This window comes from Nerophis lumbriciformis, linkage group LG39, assembly GCF_033978685.3.
Source record: "Nerophis lumbriciformis linkage group LG39, RoL_Nlum_v2.1, whole genome shotgun sequence".
Taxonomy (NCBI): domain Eukaryota; kingdom Metazoa; phylum Chordata; class Actinopteri; order Syngnathiformes; family Syngnathidae; genus Nerophis; species Nerophis lumbriciformis.
In genome coordinates, this window is record NC_084586.2 from 2,425,885 (window position 1) to 2,451,392 (window position 25,508).

Sequence of the window (25,508 nt, forward strand, 5' to 3'; positions counted from 1 at the left end):
TTCTGACATGGACTTGTTTCTTCAGCATTGTCCACACGTTTAAATCAGGACTTTGGGAAGGCCATTCTAAAACCTTCATTCTAGCCTGATTTAGCCATTCCTTTACCACTTTTGACGTGTGTTTGGGGTCATTGTCCTGTTGGAACACCCAACTGTGCCCAAGACCCAACCTCCGGGCTGATGATTTTAGGTTGTCCTGAAGAATTTGGAGGTAATCCTCTTTTTTCATTGTCCCATTTACTCTTTATCATTTTGTCTGACATGTTTGAAATCATTTTATCTGATATTATGTCCGATATAATTTTTATCTGATATCATTGTCTGATCAAATTTTAGTTAATATGATTATGTCTGATATCATTGTATCTGATATAATTTTGTCTGACATCATTATGTCTGATATCATTGTCTGATATCATTTTATCTGATATCATGTCCTATATCATTTTATCTGATATCACTATGTCTGATATTTTCTTTTGTATTATGTCATTCCATCTGATACAATTTGATTTAAATATCAAGATGTTTAATACAATTGTATCTGATATCATTATGTCTGATATAATTTTATCTTATCTCATATCATTGTGTCTGATTTTTTTATCATTTTTATCTAATATCAATATGTTTAATATCATTTTATCTGACATCATTATGTCTGAAATAATTGTATCTGATTTTATGTCCGATATAATTTTATCTGATATTAGGTCTGACATAATTTTAGCTAATATTATTATGTCTGATATCATTTTATCTGATATCATTTTGTTTGACATTGTATCTGATATTATATCCGATATCATTTTATGGACTGGACTCTTACTATTATGTTGGATCCACTATGGACTGGACTCTCACAATATTATGTCAGACCCACTCGACATCCATTGCTTTCGGTCTCCCCTAGAGGGGGGGGGTTACCCACATATGCGGTCCTCTCCAAGGTTTCTCATAGTCATTCACATCGATGTCCCACTGGGGTGAGTTTTTCCTTGCCCGTATGTGGGCTTTGTACCGAGGATGTCGTTGTGGCTTGTGCAGCCCTTTGAGACACTTGTGATTTAGGGCTATATAAATAAAGATTGATTGATTGATTGATTATCTGATATCATTATGTCCGATATAATTTCATCTGATATCATTATGTCCGATATAATTTCATCTGATAGCATTACGTCTGATATCATTTTCTTTTGTATTCTGATATAATTTGATTTAATATCAAGATGTTTAATACAATTTTATCTGATATCCTTATGCCTGATATGATTTTATCTTATCTCATTATGTATGATACACTATTTTTAATCTAATATCAATATGTTTAATATCATTTTATCTGATATCATATCTGAAAACATTTCATCTGATATGTCTGATATTTTATCTGATATCATTATGTCTGATATCATTTTAGCTATTATCATTTTGTCTGATATCATTTTAGCTATTATCATTTTGTCTGATATCATTTTATCTAATATAATCTTGTCTGACATAATTATGTCTGAAATAATTTTATCTGATATTACATCTGATATAATTTTATCTGATATCATTATGTCCGAAGTCATTTTATCTGTTATTATGTCTGATGTCATTTTATCTGATATCATTATGTCCGATATTTTCTTTTATATTATTATATCATTGTGCCCCCGCGACCCCGAAAGGGACAAGCGGTAGAAAATGGATTGATGGATGGATGTGGCTGATATAATTTTATCTGATATCAAGATTTTTAATATAATGGTATCTGATATTATTTTATCAGATATCATCACGTCCGATACTTTCTTTTATACTATTATATCATTGTGTCTGATATAATGCTATCGAATATCAAAATGTTTAGTATAATTGTACCTGATATTGGACATGATGATATCAGATAAAATGATATCATTGTATCTGATATCATTGTGTCTAATTTCATTTCATCTGATATCATTTTGTCAGCATCAGACAAAGGTTATTTCTATGTTCTCCTTCTGGACATATTTGTATTCTGGTAGTGATCATATTGTTGATGTTTCACATTGTTAAAATGATTTTAAAAAACGCAGACCACATTAATCCTGCGGCGTGATTATTTTAGGCCCGGGGGGGTAAGACGTTTCGGGGGGGTGCAGAGCCTCAAATTGTTGTTACCACTTGAATCTCCGCCCACATGAAGGGGATTCCTCTCTGGCCACAATGCCAAGTGTTGATGACACAGGCACAATTTACGATCGTGGGAGCCGCTGGAGAAGTTTCTACTTCGCCTTCCGCTACTCGCACGCGGCTCGGCGACCTGAGGGCGGCCAGGTTGTCAGAAAGCGTTGGCCGGCCGGGTAGCCAACACCGGCGCCCGCTGCTTTAGCGCCGCCGTCACAGAAAGTGTCTTGGAGCCCGGCAAGACCTCCTGATAATCTCTCGTCTTTGTCACCATGACAACCTTGCTTATCAGTGACCCCCACGACCGCAACTTGAAGTTAGCTTCTTTTCTTTACGTCGCTGATTAGCGACCGTCAACAGGAAGTAACCATGGTCTACTATCGCCGGAAAAATTGAAGTGAAGAATTCTATTTATATAGCGCTTTTCTCTAGTGACTCAAAGCGCTTTTACATAGTGAAACCCAATATCTAAATTACATTTAAACCAGTGTGGGTGGCACTGGGAGCAGGTGGGTAAAGTGTCTTGCCCAAGGACACAACGGCAGTGACTAGGATGGCGGGAGCGGGGATCAAACCTGGAACCCTCAATATGCTGGCACGGCCACTCTACCGACCGAGCTGTACCGCCCCAATTATATACGGCCTCATTATTTTAAAGGGGAACATTATCACAATTTCAGAAGGGTTAAAACCATTAAAAATCAGTTCCAAGTGGCTTATTTTATTTTTCGAAGTTTTTTTTCAAAATTTTACCCATCACGCAATATCCCTAAAAAAAGCTTCAAAGTGCCTGATTTTAACCATCGTTATATACACCCGTCCATTTTCCTGTGACGTCACATAGTGATGCCAATACAAACAAACATGGCGGATAGAACAGCAAGGTATAGCGACATTAGCTCGGATTCAGACTCGTATTTCAGCGGCTTAAGCAATTCAACAGATTACGCATGTATTGAAACGGATGGTTGTAGTGTGGAGGCAGGTAGCGAAAACGAAATTGAAGAAGAAACTGAAGCTATTGAGCCATATCGGTTTGAACCGTATGCAAGCAAAACCGAGGAAAACGACACGACAGCCAGCGACACGGGAGAAAGCGAGGACGAATTCGGCGATCGCCTTCTAACCAACGATTGGTATGTGTTTGTTTGGCATTAAAGGAAACTAACAACTATGAACTAGGTTTACAGCATGCACTTTGAGAGTGCAGACAGCCCAGTTTTCATCAATTAATATATTCTGTAGACATACCCTCATCCGCTCGCAGATTTCTTTGACTTTATCGTTGGAAATGCATCTGCTGTGAGTGTCGCAGGATATCCACACATTCTTGCCATCTCTGTCGTAGCATAGCTTTCGTCGGTAAAGTGTGCGGAACAAACGTCCAATTTCTTGCCACTTTCGCATCTTTGGGCCACTGGTGCAACTTGAATCCGTCCCTGTTGTCTCCAAGGTAAGGAAAACAGTCGAAAAAACGGAAAATAACAGAGCTGATTTGACTCGGTGTTTGAGAAAATGGCGGATTGCTTCCCGATGTGACGTCACAACGTGACATCATCGCTCCGAGAGCGAATAATAGAAAGGCGTTTAATTCGCCAAAATTCACCCATTTAGAGTTCGGAAATCGGTTAAAAAAATGTATGGTCTTTTTTCTGCAACATCAAGGTATACAGGTAAAAGCCAGTAAATTAGAATATTTTGAAAAACTTGATTTATTTCAGTAATTGCATTCAAAAGGTGTAACTTGTACATTATATTTATTCATTGCACACAGACTGATGCATTCAAATGTTTATTTCATTTAATTTTGATGATTTGAAGTGGCAACAAATGAAAATCCAAAATTCCGTGTGTCACAAAATTAGAATATTACTTAAGGCTAATACAAGAAAGGGATTTTTAGAAATGTTGGCCAACTGAAAAGTATGAAAATGAAAAATATGAGCATGTACAATACTCAATACTTGGTTGGAGCTCCTTTTGCCTCAATTACTGCGTTAATGCGGCGTGGCATGGAGTCGATGAGTTTCTGGCACTGCTCAGGTGTTATGAGAGCCCAGGTTGCTCTGATAGTGGCCTTCAACTCTTCTGCGTTTTTGGGTCTGGCATTCTGCATCTTCCTTTTCACAATACCCCACAGATTTTCTATGGGGCTAAGGTCAGGGGAGTTGGCGGGCCAATTTAGAACAGAAATACCATGGTCCGTAAACCAGGCACGGGTAGATTTTGCGCTGTGTGCAGGCGCCAAGTCCTGTTGGAACTTGAAATCTCCATCTCCATAGAGCAGGTCAGCAGCAGGAAGCATGATGTGCTCTAAAACTTGCTGGTAGACGGCTGCGTTGACCCTGGATCTCAGGAAACAGAGTGGACCGACACCAGCAGATGACATGGCACCCCAAACCATCACCCAACCATGCAAATTTTGCATTTCCTTTGGAAATCGAGGTCCCAGAGTCTGGAGGAAGACAGGAGAGGCACAGGATCCACGTTGCCTGAAGTCTAGTGTAAAGTTTCCACCATCAGTGATGGTTTGGGGTGCCATGTCATCTGCTGGTGTCGGTCCACTCTGTTTCCTGAGATCCAGGGTCAACGCAGCCGTCTACCAGCAAGTTTTAGAGCACTTCATGCTTCCTGCTGCTGACCTGCTCTATGGAGATGGAGATTTCAAGTTCCAACAGGACTTGGCGCCTGCACACAGCGCAAAATCTACCCGTGCCTGGTTTACGGACCATGGTATTTCTGTTCTAAATTGGCCCGCCAACTCCCCTGACCTTAGCCCCATAGAAAATCTGTGGGGTATTGTGAAAAGGAAGATGCAGAATGCCAGACCCAAAAACGCAGAAGAGTTGAAGGCCACTATCAGAGCAACCTGGGCTCTCATAACACCTGAGCAGTGCCAGAAACTCATCGACTCCATGCCACGCCGCATTAACGCAGTAATTGAGGCAAAAGGAGCTCCAACCAAGTATTGAGTATTGTACATGCTCATATTTTTCATTTTCATTCTTTTCAGTTGGCCAACATTTCTAAAAATCCCTTTTTTGTATTAGCCTTAAGTAATATTCTAATTTTGTGACACACGGAATTTTGGATTTTCATTTGTTGCCACTTCAAATCATCAAAATTAAATGAAATAAACATTTGAATGCATCAGTCTGTGTGCAATGAATAAATATAATGTACAAGTTACACCTTTTGAATGCAATTACTGAAATAAATCAAGTTTTTCAAAATATTCTAATTTACTGGCTTTTACCTGTATATTGACGCTTACATAGGTCTGGTGATAATGTTCCCCTTTAACAACACGCCGAGCAGGGTTCAAGTCAAATCAAGGCATCGTTGCCTTTGACAGTGCAACCTTTGACCTTAGGTACACCCCCACAACCTGATAGGACACCATGCCTCATATGGTCAAACAGGGCATGCGTAAGCGGCGACTCGTTATTTAGTGGCCTAGTGGTTAGAGTGTCCGCCCTGAGATCGGTAGGTCGTGAGTTCAAACCCCGGCCGAGTCATACCAAAGACTATAAAAATGGGACCCATTACCTCCCTGCTTGGCACTCAGCATCAAGGGTTGGAATTGGGGGTTGAATCACCAAAAATTGTTCCCGGGCGCGGCCACCGCTGCTGCTCACTGCTCCCCTCACCTCCCAGGGGGTGATCAAGGGTGATGGGTCAAATGCAGAGAATAATTTCGCCACACCTAGTGTGTGAGTGACTATCATTGGTACTTTAACTTTAGTTATTTACCCCGACCAAAAACCTGTGGATTTGTGGGTATAGAGATCGACCGATATGTTGGTTTAAGGGAGATAGTTATATAGAGTTATATAGAGATATTTAAGGTCAAAGAGGCCGATAATCGATAATTGGAACGGATTTTTCATTTTTAGTCAAAGTTATGTGAGTGCTTTAGTGAGGAAAAAGGCAATGGTTATGTATCTACTTCACAAATTCTTCTTTTAAATAAATACTAAAAAAAATTCCGGACTATAGAGCACATACAAAATGCACTCACTAAATTTTAGGAGAAAACATTTTTCCATATATAAGCCGCACCGGACTATAAGCCGCAGATATATTTGTTGTGAAATTTGTTATTTATACAGAAATATTTTGTAAATGTTTATTAACATACCTTAATTGTTTCCAAAAAGTGTCTAACACGGCAGCAAAACGGCTGATCAAACAAAACAGAAGTCATCGTCATGGACCCGCGAGCTGCGAAAGCTAGCTCTCCAATCCGCTAAACAGACTCAATAACTCCACGGTGACGTTTTGGTGAATTTACTGAGGAATTTGTGAAACTGAAACAATACAAAAACAATGGCATTGTAAGTTAATGATACTAACAAAGACACTCGTAACCATGTTAGCATATTAGCTAATGCTAACGACGCTAGCTTTATTACATTAGGATAGCACGTACAAATATGCATGGAAACACTCCGACAAACATCACACATGGGACGGTTTAGTAAGTAAGAATTGTTTTGGTTATATTGTAAAACTTACAAACGTTGCTTGGAGTCAATGTTCCCTCTAATTTTTCATGTGTGTGAGCAAACGCAAAAACTCCCTGCGCATTCAGTGGAGCCCATGTGAGCAACATCAGACGTGCACACTGTGGCTACACCAGCAGCACACCTGTCCCAAACCTGACTAAATAACAAGTTCAATCTCCATCCATCCATCCATCCATTTTCTACCGCTTGTCCCTTTCGGGGTCGCGGGGGGTGCTGGAGCCTATCTCAGCTGCATTCGGGCGGAAGGCGGGATACACCCTGGACAAGTCCCTACCTCATCGCAGGGCCAACACAGATAGACAGACAACATTCTCTTATTATTATAATCAAATGACAGCAGTCATTTCCATGAGGTTATTTTCTAATATAAGTGTTTAGGCCCACTTACAATGACAATAACAAAAAATATTGTTTTTCTTGAACTGTGTACTTGTATTGTTTGTCTGGGTGGAGGTCCTGCTTTGGAAATAATTTGTATCCCTTTCAGACATTGCATTTAGTTCCCATTAAAACATTCACATGTTGCACAATGAGATGTAAGCAGGGGATCATGTGTACATTCCTGCAACTTCCTGTTTGTAAATAATATATTTTTATTAGTATTTATTTAATATACTAACAGCATTTCAAGATTAATATTTATAAATTAAGATTCCTAATAAATGACACTAGAATAAGCACACATTTGATTGGTAAATCATAGTGTAACGACCTGGAATGACACTTTATGTGTGGTGTTGGAGTTGTCCGACTTTTTGTGTGGCTGTAAACGCATCACTGGCTACGTGCCATATGTGCATGTGTTGGCGCAAGTGAGAAAGAGCGAGCGGCTGCTGTTGATATAACAAAGTTGCTTTTGGTCTGGTTTGTACTGCAGAAACTGACCACTTTTGCTAGATATTTTTTTTTACTAATGTTTTGGTGATGTGTTTATGGCCGACAATAAAGAGTTTTGCTCAATAAAGTGATCGATGGAATTCATGTCCTCAAAGCGTCGCGACAGACGTTACAATATTTGAACAATGATGAGGAAAACGGTTTTCTCTGTCGTGTCCGTTGTGTTGAAAATTGTTATGCGCTTATTTTTTATTTGATTTTGTGCGTGGCATAGATTTGCCGTGCGCAGGACGCTTAAGCAGTGCACAATTGCACAGGCGCGCACCTTAGAGGGAACGTCAATGAAGAATCTATATAGGAGTAAAAATGCTATGGACGACTAGAAGACGAAATGGCACTTGTACATCCGGTTGAAAGCTCAGTCTAAACCAGGGATGGGCAAACTACGGCCCGGGGGCCACATCCAGCCAGTTAGTCTTATTCATCCCGCCAAATTAAGCAAAGATCTGTTTTGAGAATTGCCACAACAAAACTGATACTCGACTTCGACGCATTGGCGAAAAAAAGAGTGATCAACAACACTGCTCCCACTGAAAGAGAATGTAAGTGCTAACCCTGTAATACCATTTTTTTGTTTCTTTGAGGTTCTGATACGATGTTGTTGAAAATAGATGTATAGCCCATGTTTGGGAAGTCTACTCTGAGATCCAACAGACATGATGTTCTTTGAAATGCATCATGTGTTCGCCCGGCCCATCTGTCAAATTTCAAAAGCCAATGGTGGCCTCAGAGCCAAAAAGTTTGCCCACCCTGAACCTGTTGTGAGTGAACTCGTCCGAAAGACGGCACCATAACACAAACAATAACACACCAATTCAGTCTCTTTTTTCCCCATAAATCATAAATTGGCCGCACCGTTTTATAGGCCGCTGAGGTCAAAGCGTAGGAAAAAAATAGCAGGCTTATATTATGGAATTTACATTAAATACTGGTATCGTGTGTGTCTATTGTATCTGCTGATGTAGGTGTGTTGGAGTTGTAAAAAAATAAACACTAATAAATAAAGCCAATCTCCATATATGTGAAATTGCCAAATTACGACACTGGAAAACAATTGATCTCTAATGTGAACACGGAAGAACTTATATTGTAAGCAAGCTAACAAATCTTTACGTCTTTATTAGAGATGTCCGATAATATCGGACTGCCGATATTATCGGCCGATCAATGCTTTAAAATGTAATATCGGAAATTATCGGTATCGGTTTCTAAAAGTAAAATGTATGACTTTTTAAAATGCCGCTGTACGGAGTGGTACGCGGACGTAGGGAGAAGTACAGAGCGCCAATAAACCTTAAAAGGCACTGCCTTTGCGTGACGGCCCAATCACATAATATCTACGGCTTTTCACACACACAAGTGAATGCAAGGCATACTGAGGGTGGCCGTATAAAGAACTTTAACACTGTTACAAATATGCGCCACACTGTGAACCCACACCAAACAAGAATGACAAACACATTTCGGGAGAACATCCGCACCGTAACACAACAGAACAAATACCCAGAACCCCTTGCAGCACTAACTACCCCCTCCCACCTCAACCTCCTCATGCTCTCTCAGGGAGAGCATGTCCCAAAATCCAAGCTGCTGTTTTGAAGCATTTAAAAAAAAAAAATGCACTTTGTGACTTCAATAATAATTAAAGCTGCAAGCAGCATTGGTCGGGCCCGCGTATTTGGCAGGTGCTAGTCCTAAGTGTCCCAATACTTTTGTCTACTTTTAGTCTGAAGTGTCCCAAGACTTTTGTCTAGTGTACCTACCTTGTCTGCATTGTGTGGGCACGTTGGTGCTTCCTGCTTTTAAGCAGCCATCTTAAAAAAAAACAGCAGCGCAGCAGCATCAGCGCAGCGGGTCTTTGAAGGGTCATAAAATCAAAACCGGAGCAGGTATTAAAACGCTGTTCTGTTATTTTATACACAAGGGTTTAATCTCTCTCCTGTGTTAGTTTGAAGCCGAAACGACAAACGCACTCAGAGGAGATAGATTTTGAAGAAAGGTGACCGTTTTTTACAAAAGATTTGTTTTGAAGGGGGAATAGCAAACTTCCTGTAGATTTTTGCTGGGGGGTGTCAATTTATGAAATGTAGGTCTAAGTGAGACCTACGAAGAGGTTTTTGTTTCATGTCTCTCCGACCTTCCCAGTGGGAGTTACAGGCAGTTTTGTCATTTTTTTCTTCCGAAGAGCAGTTTTCTCTCCGTTTTATTCAAAAATTGCTCTAGAGCGCAATTTTTAAATTTGGGGTTAGGTTTTTTTATTAGATCGCAATTTTTGCCAGTCCTGATGTGTGCGTTCAGTTTGGTGAGTTTTGAAGCATGTTAAGGGGGTCATATTACAGCGCAAAGAGGCAAAAGTGACTGTTTTTAGTACTTTTTTGTCTTGAAGGGGGAATTGCCAACTTCCTGTTGATTTTAGCCCGAGGATGTACAATTATGAGAACTAGGTCTAAGTCAGACCTACATAGAGGATTTTGTTTCATGTTTTTCCGACCTTCCTAGTGGGAGTTACAGGCAGTCTAGTTTTTGTTTTTCCTAGGGGGCGCTAGAGCGCAATTTTGAGTTTTGAGGTTTGGTTTTTTGATAAAAAGTTTTGCCGTATATTACTGATGTGTGTGTAAAATTTGGTGAGTTTTGAAGCATGTTAAGGGGTTCAAAGTAGTGCGCAAAGCTGCGGAAGAATAATAATAAGAAAGAATAAAACGAACGAATAACAATAGGTCCTTATGTCCCATTGCATAAGGACTCCCTGTGGGAGTCCTTTTGCAATGGGCCATTGCGGGCCCTAAAAATATGGCAGTGCCATGTTGGCATTTTTTTCCATAACTTGAGTTGATTTATTTTGGAAAACCTTGTTACATTGTTTAATGCATCCAGCGGGGCATCACAACAAAATTAGGCATAATAATGTGTTAATTCCATGACTGTATATATCGTATCGGTTGATATCGGAATCGGTAATTAAGAGTTGGACAATATCGGCAAAAAAGCCATTATCGGACATCTCTAGTCTTTATGTTTTAGCCCGCCTGCGGCGAGCACCCCTAGTAATGATCAGATGACATACAACGCTTGGCCTCAGTCACCCCGGGTTGAATAGATCCTATGAAGTCAGCCGCACATAGGTGCTATAATCTAATTAGGCGGGGGGCAAACACCCACACACACCCACACACACAAACAAACAAGCACACACGGGAAAGCGCTCAGGGCATGGCACCTAAGGGACAAGCAGCAGTCATGTCAGGTCATACTGATGGTAAACAAGCAATGCATTATCACTGTAGTATGATCGTTACACTGTATCAGCCTCAATGCGTCAATAACACTGTCATGCTTGTGCAAACATCTTTGCAAACAATCAATCCGCAGCATCAAAAACCTTGTAGCTGTTGAGGCCATGCATTCATGCATTAGTCAATCCTGTGACGGACTCAAACAAGAGCGCCTTTGAGGAATCACTCAGTCAAGCGCTACGTCGTGTTTCCCAGTCGAGGCTGACAGCAGCTAGCATGGAAGCGAAAATCTGTCAAAGACAGATCGATAGGGAATAGGGGAGGCATAATCAATGTCACACCAGCTATGTGAACCACTAAACAAGCAACAGGCCTCTACCAAGGGTTCTTTCGAGGGAAATATGTCAACAACAAAATAAGTCAGATCGGATTCTGCAGGCTTTTTTGAGATAAACCGATTGCGTTCATCTTGTCTTCTCCAATAAATAGGCACAAAATTCCTGTGTTCAGACCAGGTTTTTTGTGTAAGAGAGGCTTCTTATCACACCAGGAAGCTGATGTGTGCGCCGGTTGGGGATGTCCTGATCCAGGTTTTTGCACTTCCGATCCGATACCGATATTGATTTTGCACTTCCGATCCGATACTGACCGATACTGGCCTATCCGAGCATGTATTAAAGTTTAAAGTTATTTAGCCTATTTAGTTGTCAGAATCATGTTGAAAAGGGTTTTAGTACTCTTGATAACAACTAGCCAGCTGAATTAGGGGAGTTTGAATAATACACAATGGTTGGTAACAAGAAACTGACCTGTTTATTCAAGGATAAACACAAAATAGACAAAATTATACATGACAAACAGAAATGGCATCATTGAAACTAGGGCTGGGCGATATGGTCATTTTTTAATATTGCGATATTTTAAGGCCATATTGCGATATACGATATATATCTCGATATTTTGCCTTAGCCTTGAATGAACACTTGATGCATATAATCACAGCAGTATGATGATTCTATGTGTTTTGATTGATTGATTGAGACTTTTATTAGTAGGTTGCACAGTGAAGTACATATTCCGTACAATTGACCACTAAATGGTAACACCCGGATACGTTTTTCAACTTGTTTAAGTCGGGGTCCACTTAAATTGATTCATGATACAGATATATACTATCAGATATATACTATCATCATAATACAGTCGTCACACAAGATAATCACATTGAATTATTTACATTATTTATAATCCAGGGTGTGGAGGGGGGCGCCGGATGTAAGTGTCAAAAAGACAGCCAAAAGAGTTTGATATGAGAATAAATCTAAAGTTAAAATATAGGGTAGAAATGCACCCATTTGCAGGAAATGTAGTCTTGATTTTCAACATTTTCTTTCAAGGCTTGCATGTCTACATTAAAACATTCTTCTTCATACTGCATTAATATATGCTACTTTTAAACTTTCATGCAGAGACGGAAATCACAACAAAAAAAATCACTAATTTTTTCATTCGGTGTTGATGTGGAAATTTTTGCCTCGGCATTTTGATGGTGTGGGCGTGTGGCACCGAATGGAGATAAGCGTCTCGACAGACGTCACAATATTTGAACAATGATGACGAAAACTGTTTTCTCTGTCGTGTCCGTGTGTCGAAAATTGTTATGCGCTTATTTTTTTATTTGATTTTGTGCGTGGCATATAATTGCTATGCGCACAGGCGCGCACCTTAGAGGGATCGTCACACGGCTGCGCTAGCTAACGTTAGCCATGCTGCTACGTCTCTGCTCAGGGGGGGGGGGGCGTATACGTATGTGACGTATGTCGTGACAGTATGTGACGTGTGTAAGAAGGTGCGCTGCTGTCTGTGAGAGGGAGACACAGGAAAGAGTGAGAAGAGCCTGTCGTGTAATGCCAGCAGCTAAAAGCAACTGCGTGAGAATCCACAGACCTATGGATGTGTTGAAGGTGTGCTGGAAAATGCGGAACGGAAATTAGGGAGCAGCAGAAAAGTGGAATGTATTATTTAGATCAGTGCGTTGGAAAACACGGACCGGAGTTGTTTTTTTTAAACTGGATCTGGATCGGCATTTTCCCATGCCTTGCCGATACGCATTTTTTGGCAAATATCGGCGGCCGATCCGATCCAAATATCGGATCAGGACATCCCTAGCGCCGGTAAGAAACTTCTCTTACGCGAAAAAATGTTGAACACAAGAATTTTGCACCTGTGGCTTTTGTGATTCAACTGGCGGGCCGGAAAAAGCGTTTGATTTGGCCCGCCAAACATCGCCCAAATAGGCTTGACGAAACCATTCAAACTAGGGTTGATAATACATGCCAGGGGTGTCTTAAGTGTGGCCCTGGGGCCAATTTTGGCCCACCGCTCGTTTTTTATTGACCCTTTCAGCAGATAGTAACATTTAAATTAATTCATTATTATTGAGATGTAATTAGTAGAGATGTCCGATAATATCAGACTGCCGATATTATCGGCCGATGAATGCTTTAAAATGTAATATCGGAAATTATCGGTATCTGTTTCAAAAAGTAAAATTTATGACATTTTAAATCGCCGCTGTACGGAGTGGTACACGGACGTAGGGAGAAGTACAGAGCGCCAATAAACCTTAAAAGCCCTCCCTTTGCGTGCCGGTCCAATCGCATAATATCTACGGCTTTTCACACACATTGCATTCTTGGTCAAGAGCCATACAGGTCACACTGAGGGTGGCCGTATAAACAACTTTAACACTGTTACAAATATGCGCCACACTGTGAACCCACACCAAACAAGAATGACAAACACATTTCGGGAGAACATCCGCACCGTAACACAACATAAACACAACAGAACAAATACCCAGAACCCCTTGCAGCACTAACTATTCCGGGCCACAATATACACCACCCGCACACACACACACACACAGGTTATCATTTGGAATGGGGACCAAGTTTTTGATCATCACTTGTGGGGACCACCCTTTCTACAGGTTGTGGAGGCATAAAAAATGTTTAGTAAAATGGCCACTGCTCAGTCAGCTCATACACGTCTTTAAATCTCTGGATTGATGAAGTAATGTGCTGATCATTCTTACTGGGGACCCTGGGGAAAATGAGTTAATATGGTTCATGGGGACCTAATTTAAATAATTTTGCATAATTCACACAAATTTGTACGGGACTACTGAGGACCATTAAAAAAAAAAAAAAAAAGTTCAAATGAAATATGACATGATCCTCAGAATACAGCACTACAGCTGTCCTCTTATAGTAAGTTTCACCACTTCAATGTTAAAGCAAATCCTGCATCTTCTGTGACATTACTGAAAACTGCTTTTTAGCAGTAAGCATTTAGCACTGCTGTGCAAATGTCTCACACTCAAACTAACCAGTAAACATGTTTTATGGGCCAAAGCTTAAAAATCATTAAGGCATCTTCAGAATGGATCTGACTATCATTTACTATTCATTACCAGGAATTGATTAACGTGGACCCCGACTTAAACAAGTTGAAAAACTTATTCGGGTGTTACCATTTAGTGGTCAATTGTACGGAATATGTACTGAACTGAGCAATCTACTAATAAAAGTTTCAATCAATCAAAAGTTTAAAAACGCTTCCCTTTAGGGGACCTGTTTTTTTGTCCCCATACCGTCCTAAAGGTGACTGTGTAAACAGAGCGATGTCCCCATTAAGTAAGCATTGCCAGAACACACACAAACATACATACATACATACATACATAATAGGGCTGCAACAACTAATTGATTAAATCGATTATAAAAATAGTTGCCGATTAATTTAGTCATCGATCCGGCTTCCTCCCACCTCCAAAGACATGCACCTGGGGATAGGTTGATTGGCAACACTAAATTGGCCCTAGTGTGTGAATGTGAGTCTGAATGTTGTCTGTCTGTCTGTGTTGGTCCTGTGATGAGGTGGCGACTTGTCCAAGGTGTACACCGCCTTCCGCCCGATTGTAGCTGAGATAGGCTCCAGCGCCCCCCGCGACCCCGAAGGAAATAAGCGGTAGAAAATGGATGGAAATGGATTCGTTGGATCTATGCTATGCGCATGCGCAGAGGCAATTTTTAAAAACTTTCTTTTTTTTATAAACCTTTATTTATAAACTGCAACATGTACAAACAGCTGAGAAACAATCATCAAAATAAGTATGGTGCCAGTATGCTGGTTTTTTTCAATAAAATACTGGAAGGGATAGAAATGTAGTTTGTCTCTTTTATCCGATTATTAATCGAAGTAATAATCGACAGATTATTCGCTTATCAAATTAATCGTTAGTTGCAGCCCTAATACACACACACACACACACACACACACACACACACACACACACACACACACACACACACACACACACACACACACACATACAGGTAAAAGCCAGTAAATTAGAATATTTTGAAAAACTTGATTTATTTCAGTAATTGCATTCAAAAGGTGTAACTTGTACATTATATTTATTCATTGCACACAGACTGATGCATTCAAATGTTTATTTCATTTAATTTTGATGATTTGAAGTGGCAACAAATGAAAATCCAAAATTCCGTGTGTCACAAAATTAGAATATTACTTAAGGCTAATACAAAAAAGGGATTTTTAGAAATGTTGGCCAACTGAAAAGTATGAAAATGAAAAATATGAGCATGTACAATACTCAATACTTGGTTGGAGCTCCTTTTGCCTCAATTACTGCGTTAATGCGGCGTGGCATGGAGTCGATGAGTTTCTGGCACTGCTCAGGTGTTATGAGAGCCCAGGTTGCTCTGATAGTGGCCTTCAACTCTTCTGCGTTTTTGGGTCTGGCATTCTGCATCTTCCTTTTCACAATACCCCACAGATTTTCTATGGGGCTAGGGTCAGGGGAGTTGGCGGGCCAATTTAGAACAGAAATACCATGGTCCGTAAACCAGGCACGGGTAGATTTTGCGCTGTGTGCAGGCGCCAAGTCCTGTTGGAACTTGAAATCTCCATCTCCATAGAGCAGGTCAGCAGCAGGAAGCATGAAGTGCTCTAAAACTTGCTGGTAGACGGCTGCGTTGACCCTGGATCTCAGGAAACAGAGTGGACCGACACCAGCAGTTGACATGGCACCCCAAACCATCACTGATGGTTTGGGTTGGTTTGGTTTGCATTTCCTTTGGAAATCGAGGTCCCAGAGTCTGGAGGAAGACAGGAGAGGCACAGGATCCACGTTGCCTGAAGTCTAGTGTAAAGTTTCCACCATCAGTGATGGTTTGGGGTGCCATGTCATCTGCTGGTGTCGGTCCACTCTGTTTCCTGAGATCCAGGGTCAACGCAGCCGTCTACCAGCAAGTTTTAGAGCACTTCATGCTTCCTGCTGCTGACCTGCTCTATGGAGATGGAGATTTCAAGTTCCAACAGGACTTGGCGCCTGCACACAGCGCAAAATCTACCCGTGCCTGGTTTACGGACCATGGTATTTCTGTTCTAAATTGGCCCGCCAACTCCCCTGACCTTAGCTCCATAGAAAATCTGTGGGGTATTGTGAAAAGGAAGATGCAGAATGCCAGACCCAAAAACGCAGAAGAGTTGAAGGCCACTATCAGAGCAACCTGGGCTCTCATAACACCTGAGCAGTGCCAGAAACTCATCGACTCCATGCCACGCCGCATTAACGCAGTAATTGAGGCAAAAGGAGCTCCAACCAAGTATTGAGTATTGTACATGCTCATATTTTTCATTTTCATACTTTTCAGTTGGCCAATATTTCTAAAAATCCCTTTTTTGTATTAGCCTTAAGTAATATTCTAATTTTGTGACACACGGAATTTTGGATTTTCATTTGTTGCCACTTCAAATCATCAAAATTAAATGAAATAAACATTTGAATGCATCAGTCTGTGTGCAATGAATAAATATAATGTACAAGTTACACCTTTTGAATGCAATTACTGAAATAAATCAAGTTTTTCAAAATATTCTAATTTACTGGCTTTTACCTGTACATACACACACACATATATACATATATATATATATATGTATATATATATATATATATACACATATATATATATATATATATATATATATATGTATGTGTGGGGAAAAAAATCACAAGACTATTTCATCTCTACAGGCCTGTTTCATGAGGGGGGTACCCTCAATCATCAGGAGATGATGATATATTGCGCTCCACTACGGTATCGAGCACTATTTTTTGGATAACCTTATTAAGACACATATATATATATATATATATACACACACACACACACACATATATATCTATATCAGTGGTTCTTAACCTTGTTGGAGTTACCGAACCCGACCAGTTTCATACGCTCATTCACCGAACCCTTCTTTAGTGAAAAATAAAATGATTTTTTTTTTCAAATTCAAGACAAAGTTTTATGTTTTTGGTAACACTTTAGTATGGGGAACTTATTCTAAGTAACAAAGACTTAATTTAGAGTTATTTGGACACTAGGGGAACATATTCTAAGTAATAAAGACTTAATTTAGAGTTATTTGGTTAGGGTTAGGGTCAGGGTTAGAGGGTTATAATAAGGCCATGCCGAATAAGGCATTAATAAGTACTTAATAATGACTAGTTAAGAGCCAATATGTTACTAATTTGCATGTTAACAAACAACTAATTAATGGTGAAAATGTGCCCCATACTTAAGTGTTACCATGTTTTTTTTACTGGTGCACAAAATGAACCGTGTATGAGCATCACCTTGTTGAAAGAACAAAACCAACACAGTGCATAAACTCACAACAAATTACACACCTGCAAATCAGTCAGCTGTTGCCGTTAGGGAGAAGTTTGTATTTACACGATGAGTCGGGTGTGTTTTGACCTCCGCCGAACCCCTGAGGCCGACTCACAGAACCCCTAGGGTTCGATCGAACCCAGGTTAAGAACCACTGATCTATATATATATATATATATATATATATATACATATACACACATATATATACACACTAGAGATGCGCGGATAGCAATTATTTCATCCGCAACCGCATCACAAAAGTCGTCATCCACCCGCCATCCACCCGAACTAACATTTTATCAAATCCACACCCGCCCGCCACCCGCCCGTTGTTATATATCTAATATAGACGATGCAAGGCATTAGTGAGGTTATAAAGCTTTTGCCTATTAAAGAAAGGAGACTGATCCAACGCAGCAGAGACATTCAATGCGTGCCACGCATTAATATCTCTTGGCCACGCATTAGTGGCTAAGAGATATTAATGCGTGATAATATTATTTATCATTATTATAGTATTATTGTCATTTCCATTAAGAAAGTGTTGACTATTGTTGCCAATGCCCTCAGATCAGGAGTGCGTTCCATCCTCACACTTTGTGTGCGCAGTTGCAGCGAGCAGAACGATGCTTTTAAGAAGTTAAAAAAATGTTTTAGAAAGACTAGGCCTATATTTTCATTAGGTAAAAAAAATGTTCTGAATTTATTTCAATGAATATTAACTTGTTAACGTTATAATGCTCAAATAGGGACGAGGGCGGGGTGCACAGTGAAACAGTGAACAATTTTGCGACAAAGATGAACCTTTATTGATTGATCTGCAGCCATGACAAAATATCAGACAATCTCCATTGTCAACGACAGGCAGGAAAATAAAGTTAAACACATAGCCTATGCTGTAGGCATAGGCATAGGCTCATACGTTTTTAAGTTGAAATAAAAAAATAAATAAAAAATGTGCCTCATAAGCCTTAGGCTGTCAATCACGCGCACAAACTTAAATTATACAATAACATATGTATGTCATCCCTATTTAAACAAAAATAAATTAAATAAATAATAATAATAAATTACCTGCAACGTATTGGCCAAGGCAAATAGCTGGTCTTTTTTCCCCTGGTCTTTAGTATTCCCTTTTTTAGTTTGTCGTGTACCACGTTTGCTGCCGGCGTTGCCATCTTTTTTTCTTTTTTTTTTCTGTTGTGTTGTGCTGCAGTGCCTGATGAATAATTGCCTGTTTCAAAGAGTGCTGCTCATTTTTCGTATGTGGGTAACAACATCTAACTATGTATATATATTTCCGAATTGGTTCAACCGCCAACTGCCCGATCTATTTAAAATCTATTTTTTTAGTCATGTCACCCGCTCGACCCGCGGATTATCCGCGGTTGTGTCCACAAACCGCGCATCTCTAATACACACACACACACAAACATGTATAGCAAAAGGTCAGTAAGCATTCATTAAAAACAGGCCACTACAACAGTTTGAATAGTAACACTGTGTTTGAATACAGGAAAATAATAATAATTATAATCATAATTAAAGCTGCAAGCAGCGTTGTTCGGGCCCGCGTATTTGGCAGGTGCTAGTCCTAAGTGTCCCAATACTTTTGTCTACTTTTAGTCTGAAGTGTCCCAAGACTTTTGTCTAGTGTACCTACCTTGTCTGCATTGTGTGGGCACGTTGGTGCTTCCTGCTTTTAAGCAGCCATCTTAAAAAAACAGCACCGCAGGAGCATCAGTGCAGCGGGTCTTTGAAGGGTCATAAAATCAAAACCGGAGCAGGTATCACAAAACGGTTCTGTTATTTTATGCACAAGGGTTTAATCTCTCTCCTGTGTTATTTTGAAGCCGAAACGACAAACGCGCTCAGAGGAGATAGTTTTTGAAGGAAGGTGACCGGTTTTTACAAAAAAAATTGTTTTGAAGGGGGAATAGCAAACGTCCTGTTGATTTTTGCTGGGGGTTGTAAATTTATGAAATGTAGGTCTAAGTGAGACCTACATAGAGGTATCTGTTTCATGTATCTCCGACCTTCCCAGTGGGAGTTACAGGCAGTTTTGTCATTTTTTTCTTCCGAGGAGCAGTTTTTTCTCCGTTTTATTCAAAAATTGCTGTAAAGCGCAATTTTTAAATTTGGGGTTAGGTTTATTTATTAGATTGCAATTTTTGCCAGTCCTGATGTGTGCGTTCAGTTCGGTGAGTTTTGAAGCATGTTAAGAGGGTCAAATTACAGCTCAAAGAGGCAAAAGTGACTGTTTTTAGTACTTTTTTGTCTTGAAGGGGGAATTGCCAACTTCCTGTTGATTTTTGCCCGAGGATATACAATTATGAAAACTAGGTCTAAGTCAAACCTACATACAGGTTTTTGTTTCATGTCTCTCCGATCTTCCTAGTGGGAGATATAGGCAGTCTAGTTGTTTTTTTTCCTAGGGGGCGCTAAAGCGCAATTTTGAGTTGTGGGGTTCGGTTTTTTTAAAAAAAAAGGTAATTTTCGCAGGTCCTGATGTGTGGGTCAAATATCGTGAGTTTTGAAGCATGTTAAGTGGGTCAAATTACAGTTTGTTGTGGCGGCGGAAGAATAAAGAATAACTTAGAAATTCAATAGGTCCTTATGTCCCATTGCATAAGGACTCCCTGTGGGAGTCCTTTTGCAATGGGCCATTGCGGGCCCTAATAATAAAACGGACGAATAACAATAGGTCCTTATGTCCCATTGCATAAGGACTCCCTTCGGGAGTTATTCTTTATTCTTCCGCCGCCACAACAAACTGTAATTTGACCCACTTAACATGCTTCAAAACTCACCATATTTGACCCACACATCAGGACCTGCGAAAATTACCTTTTTTTAAAAAAACCGAACCCCACAACTCAAAATTGCGCTCTAGCGCCCCCTAGGAAAAAACAAAACTAGACTGCCTATATCTCCCACTAGGAAGATCGGAGAGACATGAAACAAAAACCTGTATGTAGGTTTGACTTAGACCTAGTTTTCATACTTGTATATCCTCAGGCAAAAATCAACAGGAAGTTGGCAATTCCCCCTTCAAGACAAAAAAGTACTAAAAACAGTTACATTGCGGGCCCTAATTATAATTCCATTGTCCAAAATGACGCCGATTGTCCAAAATACGCAAGGAAGTTGCGGCCATTATACAAAGTTTGCATGCCATGAAACGTGAAACCAGGTCAAATATCGGCACTTCCTGCGACGGTGACCACGTTCCAGACATGGAAGCTGGCAGATTGACTGCTGGCACCTCCAGCAGGTGGAGTAGATTAGAGGAGAAGGCCACCTCTGACACCACTACACGGCCGAGCAGAGCGGGACGCCAGCGTTACATAAGAGAGCGGCGAGGGGACCTACAGGGTGATGGCGAGGGGACCTACAGGGTGAGGGTGATGGCGAGGGGCCGGGGGAGGAGGAGGAAGGAGGGGTGCAAGAAAAGGGTTGAAAAAAAAATCTGTGAAGAAAGTCGAGGAGAAAAAGCGAGAGGCCCTGCTGAGGTGCCGGCTGCTGGGAAAGAGCGAGGAAGGTCACGCCGGGGCCCCCGAAGGAGGCCCCAGGGCAGGCGGAGACAGAGAGAGAGGATGCACAGCAGGTCACATGACTTCCCCGCCATCCAACCATCGCTCAGATCACCACAAACATGGAGAAACAATCAGGATGCTTTTTTTTTTTTTTTTTAAATGTGCGCACAACTCAGTTGAAGAAGCCCTGCCATGCTAAGCTAATGATTGAAGGCTACAGTGGGCGTGTCCGCCGAGTGTCAACACCATGCGCGCATGCGTGAAGGCTTGAGCACATAAACATGGTGCCGTGTATTCCGTTCTGACATGTGCGTGTGCTAGTTTGTAACACGGCCGTGCGTGTGCATGTTTGTGTGTGCGCGCGCACCACACGAGACAGCCAACATCTGGCCAGATCGGCCGCTAATGCCACCATGGCGGCTCAAGATGGATCAAGTGTAAACATCGGAGTGCGATTAAAAGTGGACCGTCATCGTCATCAAAGTGATATATATGTGGCGATCTCGCTGCGCGCGCACGTGTGCATGCTGGAGGGAAAAGCGCCATTCCAGCGGAGGGAGGAAGGAGGGGAGAGGGGGGGGGGGGACGTGGACGTCACTTACTGTTCCTTCGGTAGCTCTCGGTCCGGCGGGGCACGGTGGTCCTGGAGGAGCTCGTGCTGGGGGCGGGTAGTGTCGCTCACGTCCAAGTGTAAGCCGTCCCCGACCTCCCCTTCGCCACCTTTTTTTCTTTTCTTTTCTTTCTCCTCTCCACCCCGCCGCGGTTCCGTCGACGAGCTCTCCGGGTCCCTCCGAGTTCGGCTGCTTTTTTTTTTTTATTTATTTATTTTCCGCCGCCCGCCTCGTCGCGCTTTCGCTCGCTGCTATCTTGGCGGAGAAGACGAGTCCAGGGGCACACGCGGGGGCCGTGCACGCGCTGGCTCCGCCCCTCACGGCGAGGAGGGACGCGTGTGCGCTGACTCTCAAGCGACGCGGCGCCCTCTTGGGGAGCCTCGGCGCATGGCAGCCACGGCGCTCCGCATGGCGGGAACAAGTTACTTTCCGGTGGCCATTTTTTTTAACTACTTAACATACAGGTAAAAGCCAGTAAATTAGAATATTTTGAAAAACTTGATTTATTTCAGTAATTGAATTCAAAAGGTGTAACTTGTACATTATATGTATTCATTGCACACAGACTGATGCATTCAAATCAATCAATCAATCAATCAATGTTTATTTATATAGCCCTAAATCACAAGTGTCTCAAAGGGCTGCACAAGCCACAACGACATCCTCGGTATAGCCCACATAAGGGCAAGGAAAAACTCACCCCAGTGGGACGTCGATGTGAATGACTATGAGAAACCTTGGAGAGGACCGCATATGTGGGTAACCCCCCCCCCTCTAGGGAGACCGAATGCAATGGATGTCAAGTGGGTCTAACATAATATTGTGAGAGTCCAGTCCATAGTGGATCCAGCATAACAGTAAGAGTCCAGTCCACAGTGGGGTCAGCAGGAAACCATCCCGAGCGGAGACGGGTCAGCAGCGCAGAGATGTTCCCAACCGATATACAGGCGAGCGGTCCACCCCGGGTCCCGACCCCGGACAGCCAGCACCCCATCCATGGCCACCGGATCTGTGTGTCTTCCCCTCCACAAGGGATAGGGGGGAGCAGAGGAGAAAAGAAAAGAAACGGCAGATCAACTGGTCTAAAAAAAGGGGGGCTATTCAAAGGCTAGAGTATACAAATGAGTTTTGAGATGGGACTTAAATGTTTCTACTGTTTATTTCATTTAATTTTGATGATTTGAAGTGGCAACAAATGAAAATCCAAAATTCCGTGTGTCACAAAATTAGAATATTACTTAAGGCTAATACAAAAAAGGGATTTTTAGAAATGTTGGCCAACTGAAAAGTATGAAAATGAAAAATATGAGCATGTACAATACTCAATACTTGGTGGGAGCTCCTTTTGCCTCAATTACTGCGTTAATGCGGCGTGGCATGGAGTCGATGAGTTTCTGGCACTGCTCAGGTGTTATGAGAGCCCAGGTTGCTCTGATAGTGGCCTTCAACTCTTCTGCGTTTTTGGGTCTGGCATTCTGCATCTTCCTTTTCACAATACCCCACAGATTTTCTATGGGGCTAAGGTCAGGGGAGTTGGCGGGCCAATTTAGAACAGAAATACCATGGTCCGTAAACCAGGCACGGGTAGATTTTGCGCTGTGTGCAGGCGCCAAGTCCTGTTGGAACTTGAAATCTCCATCTCCATAGAGCAGGTCAGCAGCAGGAAGCATGAAGTGCTCTAAAACTTGCTGGTAGACGGCTGCGTTGACCCTGGATCTCAGGAAACAGAGTGGACCGACACCAGCAGATGACATGGCACCCCAAACCATCACCCAACCATGCAAATTTTGCATTTCCTTTGGAAATCGAGGTCCCAGAGTCTGGAGGAAGACAGGAGAGGCACAGGATCCACGTTGCCTGAAGTCTAGTGTAAAGTTTCCACCATCAGTGATGGTTTGGGGTGCCATGTCATCTGCTGGTGTCGTAATTGAGGCAAAAGGAGCTCCGACCAAGTATTGAGTATTGTACATGCTCATATTTTTCATTTTCATACTTTTCAGTTGGCCAACATTTCTAAAAATCCCTTTTTTGTATTAGCCTTAAGTAATATTCTAATTTTGTGACACACGGAATTTTGGATTTTCATTTGTTGCCACTTCAAATCATCAAAATTAAATGAAATAAACATTTGAATGCATCAGTCTGTGTGCAATGAATAAATATAATGTACAAGTTACACCTTTTGAATGCAATTACTGAAATAAATCAAATTTTTCAAAATATTCTAATTTACTGGCTTTTACCTGTACTGGAGGTATGCCAACTCCCTGAAAATAAGGCAAATCTTTATTTTTGCCTTTATTTGCGTGAAAGCAGTTTTATACGAAGAGTCCATTAGCATCAAATAAACATTTTAGGATTATATGACCTGATGATTGACAATGTATACATATTTTTATCACGTATTTGATCAGACGTGCAGGTTTTGGGCTATAGGGCAGGGCCGACATCCGGGCAACTGAGCTACATACGGGTTCTTCGAGCCATAGCAACCTGACTGGCGTTGAAAACAAACCGTCGCCACTACTCTTTAACCTGTCGACCTGCGCTGATTAAACCTGTCATTCTGCCTCCAAAATGCCAAAAAACTGTGTTGTTTTTGGTTGTGCAAACCACAACTGTCCATCCATTTTCTACCGCTTATTCCCTTCGGGGTCGCGGGGGGGCGCTGGAGCCTATCTCAGCTACAATCGGGCGGAAGGCGGTGTACACCCTGGACAAGTCGCCACCTCATCGCAGGGCCAACACAGATAGACAGACAACATTCACACTCACATTCACACACTAGGGCCAATTTAGTGTTGCCAATCAACCTATATTGCAGTGGTTCTCAAATGGGGGTACACGTACCCCTGGGGGTACTTGAAGGTATGCCAAGGGGTACGTGAGATTTTTTTTAAATATTCTAAAAATAGCAACAATTCAAAAATCCTTTATAAATATTAATAAAAACCTATCTTTTTTTTCCAAATAGTTCAAGAAAGACCACATATTTTGCACTGTTATACAATTTAACAAATCAGAAACTGATGACATAGTGCTGTATTTTACTTCTTTATCTCTTTTTTTCAACCAAAAATGCTTTGCTCTGATTAGGGGGTACTTGAATTAAAAAAAAAAAACACAGGGGGTACATCACTGAAAAAAGGTTGAGAACCACTGGTCTATTGTTATTAAGGTGAGGGATCACCCCCACTAGAGGGTGGTGTTTGCACCTAACAACTATTCACACACAACTGGAAACAGGGAAAACAAAGGTCGTATCTTGTTCTGCCAAAGCGTGCTAAAAGCCCACAGAGACGAGACAAATGGCTCGCAGCTTTACACCGGGAAAACGAGGACGGTTCTCACTGGAGTCCCCCAAAATCCCGGGTCGTGTGTTCGGATCACTTCGTTTCTGGTAAATATAAGGAACAAAAATCCACCTTCTTAACCACAACTTGGCTATACCGTCCATGCTAATGTTGAACCCGTTGAATTTTTACTGAATAACGTTCGACAGCTGAAGTTGTTGTTGCACAACAATAACATACGGTATAAAGGCTATTTCCAGTAATTCAGCAAATAATAAATCATAATACTGAACTGAATTTGAATGAGCTCTCTACAGATATAATAAATATACAGATACTGGTAGCCACCGTGTCATCCTTATTATCATTTATCAACATACCTTGGGTGATTTAACAATTTTTATGTGATTTATTCGTTATATAACAACCGAAGCTAACAACCGACCTGGTGCGCTTGTGAGGTAGACATAAAG

General features: G+C 41.3%; 1 protein-coding gene across 1 annotated transcript in view; it reads right to left on the bottom strand.

Annotated features, from left to right (window-relative positions):
• Window positions 1-22,066, bottom strand: part of LOC133577666 (thyroid hormone receptor alpha-B) — a 441,457-nt gene extending 419,391 nt beyond the window's left edge. Inside the window, exon 1 of the mRNA XM_061931639.2 lies at window positions 21,734-22,066. The gene's annotated coding sequence lies outside the window, so the exon portion shown is untranslated. The remainder of the gene's footprint in view (window positions 1-21,733) is intronic.
• Between the last annotated feature and the right edge of the window lie 3,442 nt (window positions 22,067-25,508).